The sequence below is a fragment of the Chelonoidis abingdonii genome, chromosome 6 (assembly GCF_003597395.2).
Source record: "Chelonoidis abingdonii isolate Lonesome George chromosome 6, CheloAbing_2.0, whole genome shotgun sequence".
NCBI classification, from domain to species: domain Eukaryota; kingdom Metazoa; phylum Chordata; order Testudines; family Testudinidae; genus Chelonoidis; species Chelonoidis abingdonii.
The window spans coordinates 58272498-58297721 of NC_133774.1; the positions used below are offsets into that span (position 1 = coordinate 58272498).

General features: G+C 37.0%; 1 long non-coding RNA gene across 6 annotated transcripts in view; it reads right to left on the bottom strand.

Moving 5' to 3' along the window:
• The window catches only part of LOC116827397 (uncharacterized), a 164917-nt gene that overhangs the window by 97872 nt on the left and 41821 nt on the right, over window positions 1-25224 (bottom strand). For all 6 annotated transcript variants that reach the window (XR_004374290.2, XR_012656096.1, XR_012656097.1 and 3 more), the window contains one exon: window positions 1690-1795. This is a non-coding gene — a long non-coding RNA (uncharacterized LOC116827397). The remainder of the gene's footprint in view (window positions 1-1689; window positions 1796-25224) is intronic.

The following is a 25224-nucleotide window of genomic DNA, read 5'->3' on the forward strand; positions in this document are numbered from 1 at the left end:
ATAGATGGGCAGGGTATTGGTGTCACAGAATAATATAACATTAAAGAAGTACTTCAAAACAATCTAAACATTTAAGTTAAGATTCTAAAATTAAAGCCCACTAAAAATTAGAGAGTATATTTCCCTTTACAACATATGCCTAATTCCTAATAACATTAATGAGCATTCCATACTTGGATTGGGCCAAAATCTGTCTCAGTTAAAAACACCCAACTTCCACAAAAGGACACTGTGTGCACATGTATGCAGCATTTGTCTTTAAGAGAGGATAAAAACCTATAAATCTTACTGGTGAGTTCTAGTGTACAGGACATTCATTAACTTTAAATTAACTTGCATATACATGGCTTTGTGTTAGATATCTAAAGTGCCTGATAGAGTTGTGGGAAACTCTCTCATTCAAACCATTTCTGAAAATCCATCTGACTGTTCCTATTTTCATGCCTATTGCATTTTTTGTATTGTGTGCTTTGTATTACTAAGGACCCAGTTTTGCTAGCCCTATGTTTATAGAACAAGTCAAACCTGCGTGTTAAGGATTTGCAGTATTGTCTGTAATATGTTTTAGAATGTTTTAAATGTATTATTGTATAGCAATTTAAGCACTTTGGTGGGAATGTTTTATAAATAATAAAATTATTAATTTAGTTATTACTGTGAAGGCTTTTTTTTTAATAAGATGACAAAAGCATAATGCATAATATCAGTAAAATCATATTGACTTTATCTCACCAAAATTATTAGCAGAGACTGAGTACTTTATTTTGAACTGCAGGGAACTTAAGAACCATTCATTATCCTTTATATTGTCAACACAACCAAGTTTTTAAATACTCAAAGGGGAAAAACAATTAGTGAAAGTGATTATATAATAATTAATATCTTTTAGAGACCAGACTGATATCTAAAATGAAGAGGGAGTAGATAATTTATATAACCTCAAGGAAACAGAGTCAGACAGAACAAGGTACACCTCAAACTTCAATATATTTTCTGCTTCTGTACAGATATAACTTAAAGAACAAGAATATATTTTTTAAATAAATCACACTAGTTTTGATGCATATTATATGCCAAATCCTGTTACTTTACTAACTGGGCCTCATTCCGCTCTCATTTTATACCAAGCTAACTCCATAGGCCTGATTTACACCAGGATAAGGGGGATCAGAATTACGGTCACTGACTCCAAGAGGGCACTCGGCCCCTTGCAGGATCGGAACATCTATGATTAATTGTCCACTTTTTCATTTAAAACTGACTGTGGGGTTTTTTTAAATTGGAATTTGTGATGTTGGAAAGGTTTTCTCTACAAATGAACTGAAAACTAGCATGTGATTGTATTTCACATTCTATAATAGGTTGATTGGTAAATAACTCCTTAGCAGTGCAACTTCAAGATGCTAGCTTGTTGTGACACAACTTTTGATTTTAATTGTCAGTAAATTCTGTACATCATCTGATGACACACAGAAGGTTTTAATATTTCTTCTGCTCCCATTGACTAAATACCTTTTAGAAAGGGGTTTGTGTTTCCCATGTCTCACAGAGTGATGACATCCCAGGTTTACCCAGGTTCCTGGCTCTTTCGGCTTCAGGCATATGGAACTTTTGCCCGGCCTCACAACGTCAACACACAATCAGCTGGACATATATCACTTTGAATTTCTTGCCTTTCTACAGTATTACCTTAGATTGGCAGAGGAGACTTCATTCTAACCTAATTCCAGAATAATTCCAAACAGTTATTTCAGTCATTCTTCTCTACAACATTAGTCACAAGCCATCTTCTACTCTGAAACATACAATTATTAAACTGTATTAGAAAAAGTTGTTTGTTGCAAAGCATGTTCATTTTTCTGAGTAAAAAATAACTTTAAAGGACAGAATCTTTCACGTGAGGTGCAATACACTAATGCATATATGTGCTTATCTACTGAGAGAAAAAAATCTTTCAGTTTATAGATAGCAGGGCACAAAAATAATTACATATTATTTTAGGTTTCAGGTAATTTTCTCTTTAACATAGTTGTTATAGCAAATGTATATAAATAGTAGTAAGAGAGAACATGAAGTAGCATTATCAAATGGTCTGAGTGTGGGAATGGGCACCGGGAAACCCTGGATCTTAATCCCAGCTCTGACACTGACTCGCTCCAGGACTTCAGGTAAATCATTCTACCTCTCTCTGTCTCATTACCTCTGTAAAATGCCCTATTGTGTTGCATATTACCTCAGTGTAACTCTAATCTTTTTTATTATGTTAAGTGCTAGATATTATATTAATAAAGGTTAACACAATAGACTTCTTTAAAAATACATTTACTGTGCACAAAAATCAAATGAGATTATGAAATGCAGTGAAGTGAATAATTAGTAAATAAAATAATAGACCTGTAAATATAACAGTTTTTCCTGTCATCAATCCATCTCAAAGCTCCCTTTGACAGCCATGGGAGTTCCACATGTGGAACAATGGCATGAAAGATGGTATTAAGCTACAAGTCCTTCCTACAGACCCCCATTTAAGTAGCTTTGCTGGGTGCTGGGGAATTCTGGAGGGGCAAGCAAAATCTGTTTGTCTTAGATTTCGATATGGTGTCTGTTCCCATATCATCAAATGAAGTCTCAGAATAGTTGATATCTTAGCAAAAGAACTGGAATAGTTTTGATTGGAATTAGGCATCTAGTCACTTTTGAAAATCCCAATAGGCACCTATCTGTATCTTGAGGTGCTTACATACCTTCAAAAATCTGATAAACCAATGATATACTTGAGATACATTAATGCTATTATCATCCTCTGGGCACAAAACCTAGACTCCCTCAGAGATTTCCACCACAACTTTAACCACCATCATCCATCCATCCATCCATCTTTAGAATATTCCTGCACCAACATCAGCTTCCTGGACACCATGATCAATTTCAGCAACGGAACCCCACAGATCCAGTACCCACTTCATATACACTAAGAAATCTGTTATCTACAGCCGGACAATCAGATTACACAGAATATGCTCCAAAAACAAAGTCTGAGATACACACCATAATACACTTAAAATTGCCTCCACCAAGCAAAGACACTCCACCAGAGAAGGAGATCACATAATGGAACGAGCCTCCCAGATGTCCCAAGAGAACCTGCTTCAATATGGAAAAAAAATCTTCTTGTCCTCTACATCTCATTATCACCTACGATCCCACAATGGATCCCATATAAGGGTATCATTAAGGAGTTACAACCCATACTAGATGGAGACTGCATCTCCCCACAGACCAGAACACGCAAACTCAAAGCAGCAGCAGATCCTGCCACAACAACAGATGCAAAACGTGCAGACATTGTCTCCACTGCTACAACACGCCCCGTACCCACTTTCAAGATCCATGGGTCCTACACATGCCTATCACAACACTTGGTGTACCTCATCCAGTGCATCAAATAATCCAACAGCTATGTGAGTAAAACCAGACATTCACTTCGCTCTCTACAAACTCACACAGAATAATTATAAAAGACAAAAATACCTTTTCACCCATGGGCAAACACATTTTAAAAACTGATCATCCATATCTGACCTCTCATTCCATGTCTTCAAAGGAAACTTACACAACACCTTCAAAAGTAATTCTGGGAATTTCAATGGATAAATCTGCTAGACACAGGGGCGGCTCTAGGAATTCTGCTGCCCCAAGCATGGCAAGCAGGCTGCCTTCCACGGCTTGCCTGCGGAGGGTCCTCTGGTCCCGCGGCTTCGGCGGACCTCCTGCAGGCCTGTGGAAGGTCCGCTGAAGCCGCGGGACCAGAGGATCCTCCGCAGGCACGCCACCGAGGACAGCCTGCCTGCCGCCCTTGCGGCGCCGGCAGAGCGCCCCCCTGCGGCTTGCCGCCCCAAGCACGCGCTTGGCATGCTGGGGCCTGGAGCCACCCCTGGCTAGACACCAAAAATCATGGACTCAATAGAGACACTGGTTTTATGGCTCATTACAACAAATTGTAACTTTCCTTTGTTCTGTGACTGCAAAGGTGTTAATTGCCTACTGCACTGTAACTGGTCACCAGCAACTTGTGTTAACCCATTATGCTTGTATGTAGATATGATACTCTGATTACTTTTCCCAAACCTGAAGAAGGGCTCTGTGTAAGCTTGAAAGCTTGTCTCTTCCACCAACTGAAGTTGTTCTAGTAGAAGATCTGACCTCACCCACCTTGACTCTTCAAAAATCTGGCGCTTTGTGTCCTCTCACTATACAGGCAGTGGAACCACATGGTCCTACTGTGTCCATGGGGGGAGTATTTGGGCTTAAATAGGTAGCACACTTCAGAGTAACAAGAAAGAAAGAAAGAAAGAAAGAAAGAAAAGTAGACTGCAGGAATAAATCTTGTAAAATCACTTAATTTTTAGTGTCTCAAGCCAAAATGTAGCACGTTCTGTACAAAACAGGCCTCTTAAATGGGAGGCAGTGAAATCCAGTAACTATGCCATTAGACCTGCACAATCTTCCTTGGTTTGGGCACTGGCCTAGAAGTTGGGAGACATAGGTTCAATTCTCTACTCTGCCACAGATTTCCTGTATGATCTTGGGCTCTGTGTGCCTCAGTTTCCCATCAGTAAAAATGGATATAATAGCACTTCCCTACCTCACAGAAGAGTTGTGAGGAGAAAAACATGTAAAGATTCTGAAGCACTTTGAGAGCAACCAATGAACGATCTTATATAAAAGAGCAAGGTAATATTATTTCACTGTGACTTTGGAGAAAATAAATCACATGCCTCGGTTTCCCACCTGTACAATGGGGGTAAGGATACCTTCCTTTGTAAAGCACTTTGAGACCTACAAACAAAATAGCATTATATCAGAGCTAAAGATTATTTATCTTAATACTTCTGAAAAGATTAGAGATGGATTTGTAAATGAATAACATTTGTATATAGGAAAGTCAAGCATTTAATTTTTTTTCCCATAGCAGTGTTTTGTAGCACAAGATAGTACACAGTACTGTATTGATGTAGGGGAAATCCTTCCTTCCTTCCTTATGGCCACAGAAGACTAACTACAACTCTATGTGATCTCTCGCCTCTTTGAGGGCTGCTCCTACTACTACTTAAGTCAAATAGACTAGCCCCTTTCACAAGCACTGAATTATCACACAAAGTAAAAGACAAATTCTGACAATTAACTGTGGTCCACAGCAGAGAGTAGGAAATAGCACCACAAAAATCATATACATGCAGGAAAATATAAGTGTTTTTGTCAAACACTTTCTTATCTGGGTTTGAGTAGTCTGAGTAATGTCAGAAAATACACAGACCTGGGCCTAGGACTTCTTTAAGAAAAATGTTCATTTAACAATGTTTTATTATATATCATTGAATAAAGTCATAACACAATATTGCATTTGAATACTGTTTTGATATAAGAACATTGGGTTAAAATGATTTATATAGTCACGTACAGGATAGAGGTCTTATATAAACTGGATTTATTATATTATTAGTAAAAGCAGCAAAGAATCCTGTGGCACCTTATAGACTAACAGACATATTGGAACATGAGCTTTCGTGGGTGAATACCCACTTCGTCAGATGCATGTCATGTAGTGGGTATTCACCCACGAAAGCTCATGATCCAAAACGTCTGTTAGTCTATAAGGTGCCACAGGATTCTTTGCTGCTTTTACAGATCCAGACTAACACGGCTACCCCTCTGATATATTATTAGTGTTAACATTTCTTAACTACTATCATACACTGTGTAAAAGGGGCAACATATTTTAACCAAGGTTTCATGCAAAAAGATTCACCATTTTGTTCTGTGATATGTTGCACTCTCAAAATATTGCCGTTCTACAAAATTTAGGCACCATGAGTTTGATTCACATCAAAGTACACCTCTACCCTCTTATAACGCCACCCAATATAACACAAATTCAGATATAACACAGTAAAGCAGTGCTCCGGGGGCACAGAGCTGTGCCAGTGGATCAAATCAAGTTCAATATAACGCTGTTTCACCTATAACATGGTAAGATATTTTGGCTCCCACGGACAGCATTATATCGAGGTAGAGGTATATGTAATAACAAGAGATCCAAAATATTGCTTAGAAGTCGTAGTGGTATTCTAGCTATTTTTTAAATATTTTCCTTTGTGGGTTTTGGCATGTAAATTGGAGATGAAAAAAACCCAACAATAACAAATTTAACTAAAAATGCGGTGTCAATTCTTCAAGTACTAATTTGCCTGTTGTGTCATGTAGATTGTAAACCCCCCAAGGTTGGGATTGTCTCTTCTGTGTTTGCATAACGCCCATAATAATAATAATTTATACTCTAGCCATGGCTATTCTATGAGACCATCTCCTCCATTTGAGCTCAATGAGATGACTCAAGTGTGTAAAGTTAAGCATATGCATAAATCCTAATCCAGCAAGTGACAACATGTGGGCATACTGCTGTATTGAATCCACACAGAGCTCTGCTAACTTCATTGGGACTCCATGTGGGTACATAGTCTTCCCTCATGCTAGCAATTGCAGCAGGGGCGCCCCAGAGTTTACAGGATTGGATCCTTTACAATTCTTTAAAACAAAAGTCATTTCAGCTAGGGCTTTTTAGCTGACCCATAATTAAACTAAGGATTTCTCCTTTTTATTTCATTTTCTACTACTGTAATTTAAAAATAAATATAATTAGATATTTTTTCTGATTATACATTTAATTAAACTGAAACAGCCATTTAACTCTTCCTATTGAAATATTATCAGTTACAGAGAAATTGCTGATGTTTAATTTCTCCTGCACATTTTAATGATAGGAATAAAACATCTACATAGATGATCAGACCAACTCAGAAAATATAAGAATTGGTTTGAACTCCACCCAAACACCTAACAGAACCCAAAATTTTGAGAGGGTTCTAGTAAGTTAAATCAAGTAACACCCTTACTAAGGATGTTAATGAAATCAGATTTTTTTAAGTAATTGTTTGCAATAGAGGAATACTTTTTCAAGTACTATTTTGATATATAGTTTGATTACTCATCTAAAAGAAGCATAATGGAGACTTATTTCAGTTACTTTTCTGTGCTGTCTTCTCATTATTATTACTATTATTTGTTTTGTGATATGGCTTTGAACCTCAGTCATGGACCCAGGGTAGGATCTACAAAGGTACTTAAGTATTGGAAAGTTGAGCATCGAGTGCCTAGGAAAATCACAGGAGCAACACTGTGATCTGCAAAGCCCGAATTAGGTGCTCCCTATCCTATAAATGGGGAGACATAAGTTCCTTAGACATGATCTACAAAAGCCAGCATGCTATATGGGGAGCCACCTAAATTAGCTGAAAGGAGATGTTGAATAATGATGTGTGTGCTAGACCAGAGGTTCTCAGACTTTTGTAGTGGTGCCCCTTTCATACAGCAAGCCTCTGAGTGCGACCCCCCCTTAAATTAAAAACACTTTTTTATATATTTAACACCATTATAAATGCTGGAGGCAAAGCAAGGTTTGGGGTGGAGGCTGACAGCTCCTGATCCCCCATGTAGTAACCTCGTGACCCCCAGTTTGAGAACCCTTGTGCTAGACTCTGCCCCTTTCTCAGAGATAGGCACATAGGTCCAGTCTGTAGGAATGTGCCTCTTTCTGATTAGTGATCCACAAATGGGAACCTGTTACCTGGAGTCAGTGGATTCAGGTGCCTAAGAAATTGTGGATCTGGACCTAGAAACTCATTGTGCTCCATGCTGCACAAACACAGAAGAAAAAGATAGTCCCTGCCCCAAAGAGTTTACAATCTGACTATGAGAGAAGAGACAACAGATAGATACAGACAGACACATGGGGGAGCAGAAAGAAACAAAACAAACTCCCGTGTAATTATATAATGACTAAAATCTCATTATGCAATTCACACACGATACATCAGTCTGAAGCGTCCAAGAACATTATCGATAAAAATGATTACATTGGTATATTTATTTTGTAAGAAAATAATCACAAATGTAACATGGTACTTTGTACATACAGCAATCCATATTTTAAAACAGAAGCTTTTTCAAAAGCATTTTTATCAAACCCGCCATATACTTTGATCCAAGGGTTGTTTTTACTCTGTTATAGACCAAAAGTTTAAAGGAGACTCAGTCCAGCTTCTAATTGTATGCTTTCAACTGGTTCTAAGTTCAGAATTAAGCCTTCAGCTAATTAGGTAATTCTGATAATACTTAGGCACATGCATATCTTTACTCAAGTGAGTAGCCCCCCCGAAGTCTTTGTTTGCCTATGAGTAGAGCATTAGAAGCTCTTCTTAAATGTTGTCTCTATATTTCACAAAATCCATGGTGCAGGATCTCAATAGGTGTATCTAGATAACATGATGGGCCAGCAGCTATTTTCAGATCTCATGTGCTCTAAAGGTACTTACTGCAGGTCAGAGGCATATTAATATATTTAAGGTATCAATGAAAATAGGAAAAGCTCCAGAGTGTATAATATTCAAAAACAACAGGCTATCCCTTAGTGATTTCCAGACTTGCCAAACCCCTATCTTTATCAGCAATGGTATGGGTCTTGATAGTAGCAGGAAAAGCTTGGAAAGAGTTAAAATGTAACTCTACCTTGAGATGTGACTATGAGCATAGGATCCGATGTTCCTTATTTACAATCTCCTAGTTGTTTAATATCAATGTAGTCAGTTTATAAGGAACATTTTTCTAACTACCATCCTCACAAACTCAGTCTTGGGATCTGAAAGTTAAGAGTGGCTAGGATAATACCTTTTCATCAATAATGAAGGTTTTACAGGTTAAATTCTGGCCTCAGTTACACTTGTGAAATTCTAGGACCTTTAATAAGGTTGCACAGGTGTTAATGTTTAAACTTGCAATTGAAAATTGGTAAACAAGGCCTTGATGCTGAAAACACATATACGCTTAACTTTATGCATAGACTTCAATGAAATTATTAACATCTATAAAGTTAAATACAGGTGTAAATGTTTGCAGGTTCAGAGCCTAAGTCTATTTTTGATATACAAAAAGCAATAGACTCGAGCTCAGTCTCTCTTAACTATGCTGGCTTTGCAAGACTAAAAGGATAAAAGTCTATTTTTGTCACTAATTCACATAGTGGTGTTTCTATTTCCTGATTGGATGACCAAATCTTTATAAACAGGATGATGGGCTGATTGGGGTTTTGAATCTCCCAGGAAGGTGGGATAGAGAAGGGAACTTGAGAGTGAGCAGGAGATAAATACGTTTAAGGAATTCTAGGCAATGTTAAATCTTTTCCATACAGAAGATCATTATACTTAGCTATGTATGTAGATCTTAGATTTAAAAAAAAACTAGGTTTCCTCCTGGCTGAAGAAAGAAATAGACATATATCTCCAATAGAAACAAGATTTATTTGACTTACAGGTTGTTTAGCAGACTTTAAAAATGTTTATCACACATATACATAATGTTTTTATTAGTTAAATGACTGGAGAAATACAAAAGATTCTAGGAATCATATTTCTTTAACTTCTTGAAAACAATTCCTGGAAAAGTCACATTCTCTCAAATGTTGTAAGAAAAAACTCACAAGCTCCTGGAAAATGAAATACTGCAAACACCATTGCTCACTCTGTCTGACACCCTTTATATTCTTTAACCAAATAAAAAAGGTTCCTTTGATATTTAAAAGAAAAAAGGAGGGAAAATCTTGTTTGCAGCAGATGGGTCACGTGAAAGGATCATTTAAAATAATGTGTAATGATGTGTAATAGTTCCTGGAAAGCATTAAACTACAACTACTAATATTAAAGTAGAGCTATAACTATTTAAACAATATCTTGCAAAATAATTTAATTTTTTTAAAGAATCCTACTGAATAAAAATGGAAAGCTAACAGTATTAAATAAATAAAATTATCCCTTTTCAATTACATTGCTAAATCAGTCCTGGTATATGGTCCAGCGTGCATAACAAGGGGAGCTCCTTAGCAGCAAGTTCAGGACAGAGTTATATGTCCCTTATCACCATCCTCCGAGAAAAGGCCTCTTCAGTACCTTCCTGTATGTCAACATCCTACTGCTTCTGCTGCAGACACTGAACTTCTTTTGGAGCTTGGTCTTGCACTGACAGTAGCCTCAGGACTTCATTAAAGTTCATCCAAGTTCCCACTGCCTTCCAATGAGCGTGATAGCCAAGTGAGTGCTGTTAAACAGGACATGCTGGCATTAAGCACAGCATGTATATCTTCTTCCACCACATTCCTTTGATGTGGTTTCTCACACAGGAGCGGCGCCAGGGTTTTTGGCGCCCTAAGCGCAGGGCCGGCTAGCCGGTCCCGCAGCTCCGGTGGACCTCTCAAATCCTGGTCCACCAGAGCAATCTGCCACCCTTCCAAATCCTAGTGCCCTAGGCGACCGCCTAGGTTGCCTAAATGGAAGCGCCAGCCCTGTTCTCACATACTCCCAAATCCTCCCAAATCCTGGTCCACCGGAGCAGTCTGCCGCCCTCCCAAATCCTGGTGCCCTAGGCAACTGCCTAGGTCACCTAAATGGAAGCGCTGGCCCTGTTCTCACATACTTTCTACTCTGATGCTGCTGTTGCTTGTTTTCCCTCCACAATACGCCATTGCAAGGAGCTTGTCTAGCCCTTTGTGGCTAGAGCAGTGACCGCTTCGGACACAGTGCAGTACATCCCTTTAAATGCCTCCTTCACAAGTGGTACCAAAGAATATCAGTTATGAGGCAATCATTCCATCACAATGCCAGGATGTACTCCAGGCAACAATGGGACGATTACATATCTCTCTATCCCAGAAGGGCTGCAGGAACACAATTGTCGCAGCCCTCAACAATTCCCACACATCCTATAGACTGCTGTTCATTTTATATTTATATGTTTTTGTTCCTCCTCCTTGTCCTCTGTTGAAACCTCCCTCCTGCCATTCCCACTTTTCCAAACCCACAAAGTTCTTTCAAGATGGCTGTGCAAACACTTCCACTGCAAATACTCATGTAAATACGTATGTACTCAAATATCCATGGATCTCTTTCTGCAGCTTTGTTCATACAAATATTAATGGAAAGAAAAAAACTGAACATAACACCATCAAAGTACATTTGCAAGTTTTAGTTGCATGGATGGTCTCAATTTTTTTACAATATTCACCTCTAAATAGGAAACATAAAATGAAGCACAGATATTCGATGAGAGGGAAATAAATCATGTGGAAAGCAGCCATGCTCCAAGAGACCTATGGTCTGGTTTTCTAAAGTTCAGGGTGGTCCCCTTTACTTCAATAGAAGGTTTGAGTACATAGCATCTCTGAAAATACAGTTGACAATCAACAAGAAATTGGAAATAAGGTTTTTCAATACAGTTTGGCAGGGGGAAAAATGCTTCTGTTATCTTGGCCTGTATACAAAATGTCATTAAATCACATGAGTTGGGAAGGGATATTTTTATCTATGCAGTTCTGATGATGCTATATCTAGAATATTGTGTACAGTTCTGGACAATTTAGGACCAAAAAGATGTTGACAAACTGGAAGGAAAATAGAGAAAAGGAACCGCATGAAGAAAGTTTACAATGAGTGTACTGGGTTACATAACCATCTCCAAATATTTAAGAAGAGTCAACAATAAGGAAAGGAATTGTTTAGGGTGGTACAAGAAAAAATAATTATCCACAGCCAGACCATCTCAAGATTGGATATTAACAGATCTCAGAAACTAAGTGTGGATGGATAAGGTCAGTGTTTGTATGGAAGTCAGGTGCTACCAGAAGTTTTCTTTGTTAATCAATAGGTAGCATGAGTGAGAATTAAATCTGTGTCAACAAAGTGCATTATTTTGTCAGAAGAATCATGTTTTGGATGAGTATAAAAGCAAGGTCATTTGAAATCCCATGGTAATGGATTTCACAAGAATAAGGTGAAACTCCCAAATCTAGTTATCATAGTATTTCATTAATTTACCTATCTATCCAATATGCATATGAATTGCAAACTGTAAAGTCATAAACAATTTGAGGTCATGTGAACACAAAATTTGTGTTCACATTCACACAAAGTGTGCAGTCACACAGTCTGAAAGTACTTATATTTTATAGTGGGCTGTTCATTCTAGCAGAGAAAGCTATAACACGATTCAAAAGCTAGACAAATTCAGACTGGAAATAAGGTATAAATTTGTAACAGTGAGGGAATTTAACCATCATATAATTTTGTCAAAGATCATGGTGGACTCTCTATCAATGACAATTTTAAAATCAGGATTAGATGTTTTTCTAAAAGATCTGCTCTGGGAATTATTTTGGGGAAGTTCTATGGCCTGTGTTATACAGGAGGTCAGACTAGATGATTACAATCGTCCCTCCTGGCCTTGGAATCTTTGAACCTACACACATGCATGTGAGAAAATTCCCCTTTAGGACTGGGAGACAAGTCAGACAGAACATTAAATGGTAACAATACTAAGACAACTGCCCACTAATTAGGGAGATTACAAGCATGTGCATGGTGTTAAGGATTCTAAGTTTGATGGTGCAAAAGAACTTTGATACACAGATATCAGTAAAACAAATGGATTTCTTCATTGTAAAACCAGGAGTTTCTTTTATGACACAAATATTAAGTGATGAAAATTTTAAGACATATCCCACTAATTGGAGGAATTACAGGAAGGTGCACTGTGCATAGGTCTCTGTCCAGGAATAATACAACACAGACCTCTGGCAGATAGTACAAAGGAATTTAGATATCAGTGCAAAAAATAAATGTCCCCTTATAAAACCAACAGGTTAAATAAAAAACAAAAATAAGACAGTTCCCAAAGGAGTTACAGAGGGTAATAAATGTCAAACAACAAGAACTCTGGCTGGTACTAGGAGAAAATATTTTCTTCCAGATTTTTATAGCAAGATCAGAAGGCCTATCTAAAATGTCATTTTTCTGAGAAATCAAAGGAAAATGGCACTTGATCTCTCACTTGGTCAGGGATACCAGAAACACCATTAAAATCTCCATCATCTTGCTTGGCTCACGTGACCAATACCCTACAAACCAAGCTAAAATTAAAAATATACCAGTCACACATGCCAGAAAAAGTTTGTGGAGAACACTAAATCCATGTGGAGAACACTAAATATATTTATCAAAAAAGATTCTACAGACTTTGTAAAGACATACATAACATTTGAGTAAACCACTGATGATTTGCAGATGCAGTTCACAGTCCAACATTAACTGATTAAATGTACTTTTGCAGGTCAAGTCAAACAGCGTAATCAGTGCTAGACATCAGTGATGTGACCAAATTCCAGTTCAGGTTGTTCTTCACCTCCAGTCCTGAATTGTTATGTACTTTTACTGTGTACTATAAAACAGTTGTGACATACAGCCTCAGAGGTAGCTGCACTCCAATGATGAACAAAAAGTGATCACAATATACTTTATTGGGTCCTAACCTATCTCCCTGTTGAGGCTAAATTTCCAATAAAGTCTATAGATTTTTTCCTGTTTAGGTACTTCTGGATCAGGCTATTAATAATAATTAATATTCATTAAGCATACAAAAGTGTATTGTGTATCATACAATTACGTGAAACAAACATAGTCCCTTCCTTAAAGCGTTTGCATTATGACACATGCAACAAAAGGATGACAAAAGTGTCGGGGTAGGATGTAGGAGGAGAAATAATGCCCATAACAAAAGATTGTGGTCATTCAGAAGAAGCACGTCCACAGCATGGCTGATTATATTTTATATTACAATTTGCAAAATGAAAAAGTTACCAAGATAAAAAAAATTGTCTTGGTTGACTTGGTGGGTGTTGCAGAAAAAGTGGGCCTTAAAGAGAGATCTGAATAAGGGTAAGGTTTGGTGAATCAGTCTAGGGAGGTTCTTTAAAGCAGAGGGGTGGGGGGCAAAAGGTGCAAAGAGATTGTGAGAGAAGCAAACAGTATCAAGATTAACATCAGTGGCAGAAAAGAAGAGATAGGGACAGATCAAGAGGCTAGGCCAAATAAGGTGGAACAATGTTATGCGGATGCTTGACTGCAATGGGCAAGAAGTTTTAATTTGATGATAAATTTTCATTGAATTTAATAAATGGGGAGGGACTCTCATTTGTGAGGAACTCAGCACCTTGCATGATTGTATTTGAGTTAGTGATTTTCAGTATCAATGGAACAACTCACATTAGTAAGGGCACATCACACAGTGCCTCAGAATGTACCTGGAAATAAGATGCTATATAACTGTTAGATTATCATTAATAATAACTAGGAGTAACAAAATGAAATGACAAAAAGAAAAAAAAATAGGCTGCACAAAAGGAAACACTTCCTAATGGTGAGTTCTATTACAGTGTGGAAAAGTCTCCAAGGAAAGTGATGGACTCCCATTCTTTGAGACTTTACACCACCACCAGACAAATTACTATAGAAAATACTGAAAGGAATAATACTTCAGTAGCAAGGAAATGGACTAGATGAACAACTAGGATTTTACCATCTCTGCCTTCTATAATTCTCAATATAGCTGGGCAAATATAGATAGCAAAAAACGCCACAAATATCCTTTTTAACGATGACTGTGGATTTGCTTCACTATTGTTGGTATGACCCAATTTACTTGCTTTCCATTAACTTTCATACAGTTACATCTTTATTATGTTGGCAGAATGTGGAAGGTGTTTCACTTTTGCACAAATGTTCATGCAAATACTTGAAAAAATATATTTTTCCTGCACATTTTTGTTCCAGAATTGCTTGTACAGCTGTTTTGAAAATTCATTGTAGGTGTGTGAATTTGAAGGTCATCCAATCAGAGAGCAGAAACAATAACATGTGAATTAGATGACCAATCACATATGAGAATCTTAAATCAGGAGTGTTGAATATTTGCATGAATACTTAGTCCAGTGTGATCAATCCACAGGATGAAGAGTGGTTGCACAAAGGATTGGTTGAATAATTAATAGTGTGTGTGTGGGGGGGAAATAATAAAAACAGTCTGACTGTGGAAAATTACAGAATAAATTGTGTTGTGAATAATTCACGAAGCTCTAGTTCTGAACTTTTTTTCATCAAAAAATATTTTTAAAAGATTTTAAGAATCTCTTCCGTGGGAGTGTCAATGAAAATGGTCACAGTCATGTGACACAGTGTGAAGCCACAGAAAGGAAGTGTGGCTTGATGTGAAAACCAGCAACTGGAATACTGTTATCACTTCTGGATTTACAGATTTAGACCTATGAACCTTAATTTGAGAAAGTATAAGAAATGGCATTGTTCACTGAGCAGCATTTCATAACCATAACTCCCTGATCTATAGAAGGAAAGTTGAACTCTGTCAACTCTTCATTCTCCAGAAAGTAATGCTTACAGTAGCATAAGGAAGGAGCATGTGGAGGAACATATATTCTCCTCACTGTTCTTTAGTTCCAGGTTTTATTTTGAACATGTGATACCACTTTTCTCTAGAATAATATAATGAATGCTAAGCAAAACTCATTTGGGCCATCCTGGTTTTCTCTGAAGGGAAGGGTTACAATCAATAGCCAGGATTTAAAATGTCACACAACCAGTACAAGGTCCTGATTGCTATTGTAGTTGAAAATGTTCACAATAGTACTGTACATGCCATTCATTCCACTTTGATTCATTGTTATAATATTTGTACTTGTATTTCTTAAACTACCACAAAGAAAATTTCAAGCATCATTCCTGTAGGGTTGCAATTATCTTAACTATGTAGCACATTTCCTCATCTATGTCTTACAGTTGTAGTTAGTATAACCCATCTTTAATAAGACAATGTTAAATTGTCTTTTGTAGCTTTTGAATTTCAGTTCTCAGTCAGAAGCTTGAAAACAGCATTGCTTTCCCTGGCAGTGTTGTTGTGTTCAGTTTAGCAAACATTACATTTTTTCCCCTAAAAATGTAAGAATAGAATGCAAAACACAATCAAGGAAAGATAATGTATAATGGAGCCCAAACTCAAATGTTTTTGACACACTTGCTTTCTTGTTATTGTTAGCATCATTAACATCATCAATAATTTCATCCATGATCTCAGCATCATTTTAGAACTAGGGCTTGCAGGGGAAAATTATTGCAGATTGTGGTTATTTTTAATGTTTCAATATATTTAAATTAATCTCTGGAATCCCATTTTACTATATATTTTAAAAATATACTTGTGCAAAATATGTGGGGGAATTTTTAATCCATGTCTTCGATATGTCCAACAGAATGCATATAGCATACATAATACAGGGCCTCAGCCAGAGCAGCTCAATGAGAATGGCAAGCTATTTTAAACAGTTAGCTGGGGATTCCCATTGCACAGGGGATCACCTGGGTAGAATAAGGCTAGTGTTGCCAACTCTGCACCACCTATTCTTGTTTTCTCCTCTTCCACGTGCCCCACCCCACCCCCCATGGCATAGAGAGTGGGAATGAGTTGGACTGAAGCATCTTGTGCTTCAGTGATTCCATAGGGGCCCTCAGCCTGGCCTCAGTTACACTGGAGGTTGACCCAACCCAAGATATGCCCAGGATAAGAGTGACAGAAAAGGGGCTACCTCTGTCCCCCTTTCTCTTGTCATATGCTGAACAGAGGTTGGCTCTCAAAATTCTGACTAAAAAGGGTAACTGGCATTTGTGGATTAACAAATGAATGTAAATCCATTTTTGCCATGGTGCTGGTAGTGAATGTTAGAGAGCTGGTTGAAATGTTCTGAATTTCTTCAATATTTTTGTCCAGAATTTGATGAGAAAGAGAGAAAGGAAAAGAGAGAGAACATTTTCATCATTTTGGGCAGTTAGGGTGGGGAGGCAAGGGGAAGTGAGAGGTTCAACCAGTTCTATTAGAAATTGGAAACTGAAATGTGCTGGTGATATCCTCTCTAGATTCATGACCAGGGCATTGAAACATATAAAGAAGGGTCCTCTTAAAGCTTTAATGTCAATATTGTGCAAAGCAGACAAGATTAATAAAGCCCATATTTAGCTATCTTTTTACTCATAGATTCCAGTGTCAAACACAAAGGTAGAATAACATCTCATTACTGGATCTCTCCTTTAAGTGACTTCCAGTAAACTGGGACGCAACAGAATCACTGAATGGAGAAAAGTATTTTATGAAATTACTCCCAATGAAGTATATTGTTTGGATAACAAAGCAAATGAGGTAAAAGATTTAGCCCACCTTTAAAATCTCCATATTCTGTGGTTTTAGAATATATAGGAACATGTCAGAGTGATCTTGAGATGTTTTGTAATATGCAGGATTGTACATTTGTCTCACCTTTTACTCCTTGTCTGATGGTTAAGCATACATAAAATGTACTGTGATTTTGGTCTTGTGATTCTTGTCACATTTGGAAACATCTTCAAATAATAATTCCAGCAATTTCTACTCGTGTAGAACGGTCTGATTTTAACAGACTGATGTTAGGATTTGGTGGTTGGTACAGCAGATCACCATGTAACTGTGTGGAGTAGGTAATCTAGGTTCAAAGATACTTCACAAGCTGAGAAAGGGATCATCCTGGTGAGACCTCTTTCTCAGACTTGAGTGGGAAAAGGAGAAAGGTCAAAAAGAGGGGGACATGGAAGCATGTGCTTCACAGAGTCTCAGTGAAAAACAAAAATATATGGGGGAGTATAATAGGGGAAATGGAACTGGAATGAAAGAACTGGGTCAAAGTCAAATAAAAAAAGAAATCACAAGAAAATGTCTGAAGCAGAATTTATCTCTGAGTTCCCACAGGAGCAGTGTAAGTTCCACACTGTCCTTTACTAAGGACTGTGCCTAGATGGCATAATTGAGAGCTCTATGAACAGCTAGTTGTGAGTATTTGAAGTCTGAGCTGCTTTGATTAGGACAGGTCACATGATATGTTTCTGTTTCCTGTCTGAAAGAACACAACTCTTGGAATTAGTCTTCTGGTACAAAAGCTTGTGATTATGAACTAACAATTGCTTTACTTCAAACGTTCTGCCATATTTGCTTAAAACCCACTGTTTCCGAGATCATCCCTACCAGTAAGAAAATTTCCTAAAGTATTTGCAGAAAGAGATGCAAACACAACTGAAACATATTATTTAAAAATTCAAGAGAATATAATGGAAAACATTTGTAATAATTCCCCAGCCGTAGAGATATACTGAGTCCCCATTATTCAACACATAGTTCAGTCCAAAGTAGAAGGAAACACCCTGTTTCTGTAAGTAAAAATTTACATTTAGAAGGCCATATTTTAGTTTAAAATGAAAAAAATATAAAAGCATTATTTATGGAAACCATAATGAAAATTTATATGGGGAAAAATTACATATTATTCTCTCAAAAAGCAGTGATTGTCTCAAGTTCAAAAAGCATTATCTATATTATTGATTAACATGTTAATGCTTATGCAGAACTTGACTGTACAAAATTTATAAGGGCTAAGAATCATTATTAATTATTATTATTTGATTATTCCTATAACTCTGAACAATAATACATACATATTTTATTGAGGTTACATATACTAGAAATTCAGTGTGATTCCATCACTTTACTTTCAGAAAATCAGAAAGATGCAAGCTCTGTGTTTTAGGCTTTCATACATTACGCCCGTGAATGTCACAATCTCTGCATGCCTAAGGCCATATCTGTCAAAGGCAAACCCATTTTTAGCAGAGCATGTTAGCATGTACATTGCAGAAGTGAGTCTATATAACGATCTCCTTCCTAGGAAATATACTGCATGTCCTAACCTGTTTTAAGGAGTTAATGCTGTGCTTTGATTTCACCCTATATTTCCTTAAAATTTAAGTATAGATTATATCAAAGAGGCCTAATTTATATGTGGATTAAAAAGTATTTAATTACGAGCAATAACTTGTAGAAAAATACAAGTATAGTAGGAGAATAAAATATTAATCTCGGAATTTATATACTTAAAGTAACCTCATGTGAACAGTAAAATGTTAGGGTCCAAGCCTGTAACTTTTACTCTCATAGGTATCATTCGTGTGTAGTGCCTCTGGGATCTCACACTGGTATAAATCTAAAGCAACTGCACTGATCTTAATGGATTTAATCCAGATTTACACACTGCGAAAATAAGATCAGAATTTGACCTTTTAACTTAAGTGGGACTGCTTGTGTAAGTAATATTATCTCATGTGAATGCGGGTTATAGGATCAGATCCTAAATATAAAAACATTATCCCTAGGGAACTGTTTAGAGAAAGGTTTTGGGAGGAATGCTTGGGTCAATAATTGGGCTTAGAGAAATCAGGAACAGTCTTATTTACGAATAATGGCAGTTTTCTTCCGATCTTTTAATTACTCAATCCCTTTTGTTCCAAAAACATTCTTCCAGTTTTAAAATACATGCTGGAATACCGAACAAGGTTAAAGGCAACACTTTGTCTTTGAGGACTTCCTCAGGCTGCCGAAGAAATAGAAAAAAGTTTTTTAGACCATGGCCTGAAGAAACCCCAGCAGCTTCTAACTTGGTTTCTATTTCTAAATATTGTTTGCTATCAAACTCTCTTTCATGTTTCAGTCTACAGACTGATGCCATACCGTCAGTACTTCCAGTTTATTCTAGTTTTCATAGGGTATTACATTTGTTCTTTATGAAGAGTCTCACAATGGTCCAGATCATGCCATTGATTTTAAGCAGATCTCTCCATTAAAGTCAATAGAAGCGCTGTTTAGAAATCAGTGGCATGATCTGGCCCAATATTACTAAACATCTCTCTGAAAATAATAGCAAACAAATGCCAACTAAAGAGGTGCACTGAACAGAACACGTTGATGTTTTGAATGGGCCCCAAAACTTGACAGTCATGCTAAAATATATTCATATTTAAAGTTTTTTTGAGACAAACCCTGCTTACTTAACTAATATAAGAAAAGAAAGCCGGATTTGGCCTCAGTAGGTTACAGAAAACAAAGACTATGCAAAAAATAAAATTAATATCAATTATCTGTGAAGATCATTTGCTGTATTTTAAACCATACATTTTTCTTATGATACAAAAATGTCCTTTAATCATCAACAGATGTCTGTTCTGGATTTTGGAAGTGTAATTCACATTAAAAAATGACAGAGCTACAGCTGGTAAAACATATTATTTGTAATTAAAACAACTGTTTCATAGCAACTGTAACACTTTAACATACCAGATTTGATTTTACATTATATACAATGTAAATCAGTATAAATCACTTTATATTATTATAATTTATATGTATTAATAATTAATAACAATGTTGCCTAATTTAGAAGTGAGAAAAATGTAAGCATTACTTTTCTATTTCTTTTTCTTTGTAGTTTATAAATAATAACCAAAGTAAAAGTGGAAGAATGATAGCAGTTTGAATTTTAAATGGTTATTGATACTTATGAAACTTACAAAAATCACAATAATGTAAGATACTCTTCTATTTATTTTACAGGTCATTGGATGCAATTCCAGTGCAAGAAGTTTATCAGTGCCTTAAGCTGGTGATTTAAAAGATGGTGGAAATTTAGCTTCTAAACAAAGTAAATCCAGAAACTCATTGTCTAAGAACCAATATATTTTTAAAAAATAGGTTTTTAATATCTAAGATGTGTAGCCATGATTTTAATCTACAAAATTTGTTTTACTTAAACATTTCAAATTGGTTTCTTTGCTTGATGTCAAGATAAAGTTTGCAAAGACTATGACAATCAAACCGGAAAAATATTTCCTTTCCTTATTTAATTTAGACCAGTCCATTTTGTGTGAGGTGAGTATGTATCAGATAACATTTTTCATTTTATTGAAATAGTAGACTAGACAAATAAACAAGAAAATCCCATTTTTATTTTAAGTTTACATGCAAATAAAGCATTTAAGACCAAAAATGGCTATGTTTAATAGATACTCCAATTCAATTTTGGGGCCACTTTTTAAAAGTTCAGAAGCACTTTTGTTTGTGCCAGAGTTGCATGTACAAAATGCCCAACGCACAAGGGCAAGCCAGGTTTGTGCAAGCAAAGGTGCAGACTAATGCAAATTAGACATGCATATCTGCATTGGACTATATGTACAAAAGCGTGCATGAACTTTTAGAAGTGCATGGAAGATAGGTCCATCAATGACTACTAGCCAAGATGGTCAGGGATGCAACCCCATCACTTGGAGTGACCCTAAACCTCTGACTGTCAGAAGCCAAGAGTGTAAGACAGATCATTACCTAATTGCCCTGTTCTCTTCACTCCCCCTGAGGTTCTGGTACAGGCTGCTGTCCAAAACAGGATACTGGGCAAGGTGGACCATAGTCTGACCCAGCAAGGCAGCTCTTATGTCCTTAAAAAGGCAGGCCTGATTCCAGATTCTTGGTTTAGGAGAGTTGTTTATATGACTCCTCTCCCTTCTCCCCTCCCCCCCTCCAAGTCTATGATTAAAAGTAACAATGAATTCTCAGAGTAAAACTAGTTGTAAAAGGAAACAGACAAGGATATCCTATTTCCTGTTTAGAGCCAGATTCTGCCACCGTTACTCACATGGAAATCAGTAGGATTCCTTTCAAAGTACTAATTACTATGTGTAGGGTGGCAAAATCTGTTTTTTTAATTACATAGGCCTACATTTTCAAAAGTAGTCACAGATTCAGACTCCTTCAAGTTTTGGCTGCCCAACTTGACAGAGGTTAGTATCTGATTGGTCAGAGGGGAGACTGCATTTCATCATGGAAGACGAAATCCAGCCAGGAGAGAGCAAGGGTCCAAACTACGGCACCAATGAGGCAAAGCATAACAGGAAAATGCAGCTGAATGTTGAACTAATCCAAAACAAAATATTTTGCCAGTTTTCCCAATGAAAATCAAAAACTTCAGCAAAATCACAATTTTCCCATTACAGAAGCAGTTTGCTCAGGTCTTAGGGAAGGGAAATTATTGTGGTGTTTGCTCTTGAGCAATCACAGAAGAATATTCACAACCGGCAAATCAGATACGGGTCTTGCAATTTAAAATTTATCCAGCATGCTTCAGTTTATTAACATAAAGAATTCAATTGTATAACAATCACAAATATGAAATAGATTTGTTTAGATATTTTCATATTATTTCTAATAAATTACAGTTACATAATATTTGCTTCTCACTCTGGCAAGGATTCACACCAGTGCACAATAATTTTTTATCTCTCTGCTGTGTTTAGGATAAAGGTTCAGGACTTGGAAGGAAACAGGCATTATATGTGATAATTCAGCTCTCTGATCCATGGGGAAGACACTTGCTGAGCTCTCTGGGATTACTGGGAGATTTCATTGTCTATAACACAGCCTTTGGCCACTGTGTGAAAATTTGTTTGTATTCAGCCAGTCTATATAGTAGTCAGGGTGCCTCCATCAAAAGATAGACTTCTGACAGGATGTAGAAGCCCATCCCAGCTCCATGTTGGCAGCCAGCAGCAAATTTCCCACTCTCCTGACTCCCCCTTTTCTTTGTTATTGATCAGTATTTGGTAGTTATCACATATTGTTGTTAAAGGACTGAAAGGAATGCAGAGATCAGAGTTCATAGCATCTCTGATGCTGTTTGCTGTGTCAGAGATTCCTGATGTCATACAATTAGGTTTACTGATTGCCAGAAATAAATTACCTCCAGGGCATATTGACTTGGTCTTGAGATTGTATTTTCTCTTTCTTTCCCCTGTTGCATTTGAGAATGCAATTTAAGGCTTTTGTGGTGCTGAACACTTATTGCAATGTACTGAACAGCCTTGACACTTTTTAAAATTAATGTGAGCAAGTCACAGGAGGTACCCAGAACCTTGCACATTCATTGCAGTACCTTGCAGACCCATGTCGGGTCCAGTGGAAACTAACTTCACTTTACTAGACTGTAAATGTCTTCAAGAGATTTTAGATCTATCCAATCTGTACAGTGTGCTTTTTGGTGTTTTTCTGATTATAACATGCTTTTATTCATTGTCATAACTTTAGGAGCCACAGCCCTTATGTTAGAGGGTTTAGCCTTCATTAACTTAATGAGGCTGGGGATTGAGGACCAGGAAAGCTAAACTCACAAATCAAACTAGGGTCTGGGTTGAGATCTTCAAGGTTATAAATAAGGCCTTTTCAGACATGAGCCTGATTCCTCCTACAGGCAAAGCGCTATTTCTTGATTCTTGGTTTGGGAGATGACTCTCCTGGAAAAGCTAGTCATAGAGTTATGCCCATATATGGTTTGTAGGAAGATCTGTTGGAATGCACTCCAGTGACAGGGAGATTCTGTCATGTAGTTATTTTCTATCATTACTTAATTTACTGATAAAGTTGCAGTGTACAGCCTTAAGTCCAATTTCACTTGTGTGTGCCTTACTCAGAGGACAACCATACAAGTTTCAAGTATCAGAGGGGTAGCCGTGTTAGTCTGGATCTGTAAAAGCAGCAGAGTCCTGTGGCACCTTATAGACTCAGACGTTTTGGAGCATGAGCTTTTGTGGGTGAATTTTCTCTTTGACACCATCAGCTCAGGATTAAACAAAGACTGCGAATGGCTTGCCAACTACAGAACCAGTTTCTCCTCCCTTGGTTTTCACACCTCTACTGCTAGAACAGGGCCTCATCCTCCCTGATTGAACTAACCTTGTTATCTCTAGCCTGCTTCTTGCTTGCATATATATACCTGCCCCTGGAAATTTCCACTACATGCATCCAACGAAGTGGGTATTCACCCACAAAAGCTCATGCTCCAAAACGTCTGTTAGTCTATAAGGTGCCACAGGACTCTTTGCTGCTCACACAAGTTTCTGTCCCTGAGGACCTTCATTCTATGTTTGAAGTACTAACAAAAGGCTTTTTCCAAGTGCCTTCAAGTGAGAAACACTTTTAGACAAACTTTGAATTAAGACTTCTCTCATTCTCCTTCAATGATGTTGGTGATATTTCTCCAGAATAATTATCCCCTGTAGATTTATTTCATTTATTTGTTTTTTAAAAAAATAATATCAGGGCTCTCCAAAGTTGAATTTTTATGAAGAATTATAGCAGAGGAAGATTAGAATGTTATTGTATCTTTAAATCAATAACTGATTTAGCTAAATATAATGACAGTATATGTTGGGATTCTTCTCAGAAACCTTTTTCCACTTAGTTTCCAAGACATTTGCTTGAATCAGAATTTGTCACTAGGGTTTTTTTGTTTTTGTTTTTAATTGGCATACAGCAACACTACATTGAGATGATCAAGCTCAAATGCAGTGGGGTGGGCATAGAGGTTTACTATAGCTCCAAAAGGACATAATAATAAATCAGATTATGTACATAGACTAATGCATGTTCATTACATTTTACATTGTTTTACCTTTTATGACTGGTTTACTAATTTTTGCAACCAATCTCTGTACAGATCCTAAATTGTCTACAAACTATGTTAATAAACAAAGCTGAATCTACAAACATATTATTCATTAGAATATCAGGGACCTCAGAAGGTCATCTAGTCCAACCCTGTGCTCAAATCCCCAAATAGATTTTTACATACAGTTCCCTAAATGACCCCCTCAAGGATTGAGCTCATAGCCCTGGGTTTAGCAATCCAACAGTCAAACCACTGAGCTATCCCTACTCTTCCAACAATTTTTTTACTTTACTAACTACATGTTGTTTGGAAGGCCACTTGTGAATTCATGCTTTGTCTGTTGTTAACCTCTCTGCTGCCTTTCTTCTGGTTTCTTTCATTGTTCAGGCAAGGTGTACAATACACTGTCTTCTTTTCTATATGGTCATTCCACTAGAATCCTTTGACCATATCAAGAGGATCCCCAGACTTAAAGTCCTCTGCTCTGTAGTGAATTTCAAGATAGCAAACTCTGCAGAGTTTTATAGATCTTCATGGACCATTTGAACCACTTTTAATCTGCATCACATTTTGCTCTTTTAAATCTTAATCTACTTGGACCCCACAGAAATAAATATGAAACTAACGTGATTTATTTTCTTCTTGCATACATTATAAAAAGCCCATGAAAAACAAGTATTTTGTCTCTCTAAAAGGTGGTGGTGGTGATGGTGATGATAAAGCATAATTTGGAAAGTACTTGGATATAAAGAAAGACAGTAGCCCTTATTCTCATCCTGATGTACACTAGTGTAAATAAGAAGATAATCCAGTCCTTTGAATTGTTATCCTTTATTTGGATGTAGCAGAGATTTTAGGATGGAGAAAATTTATTA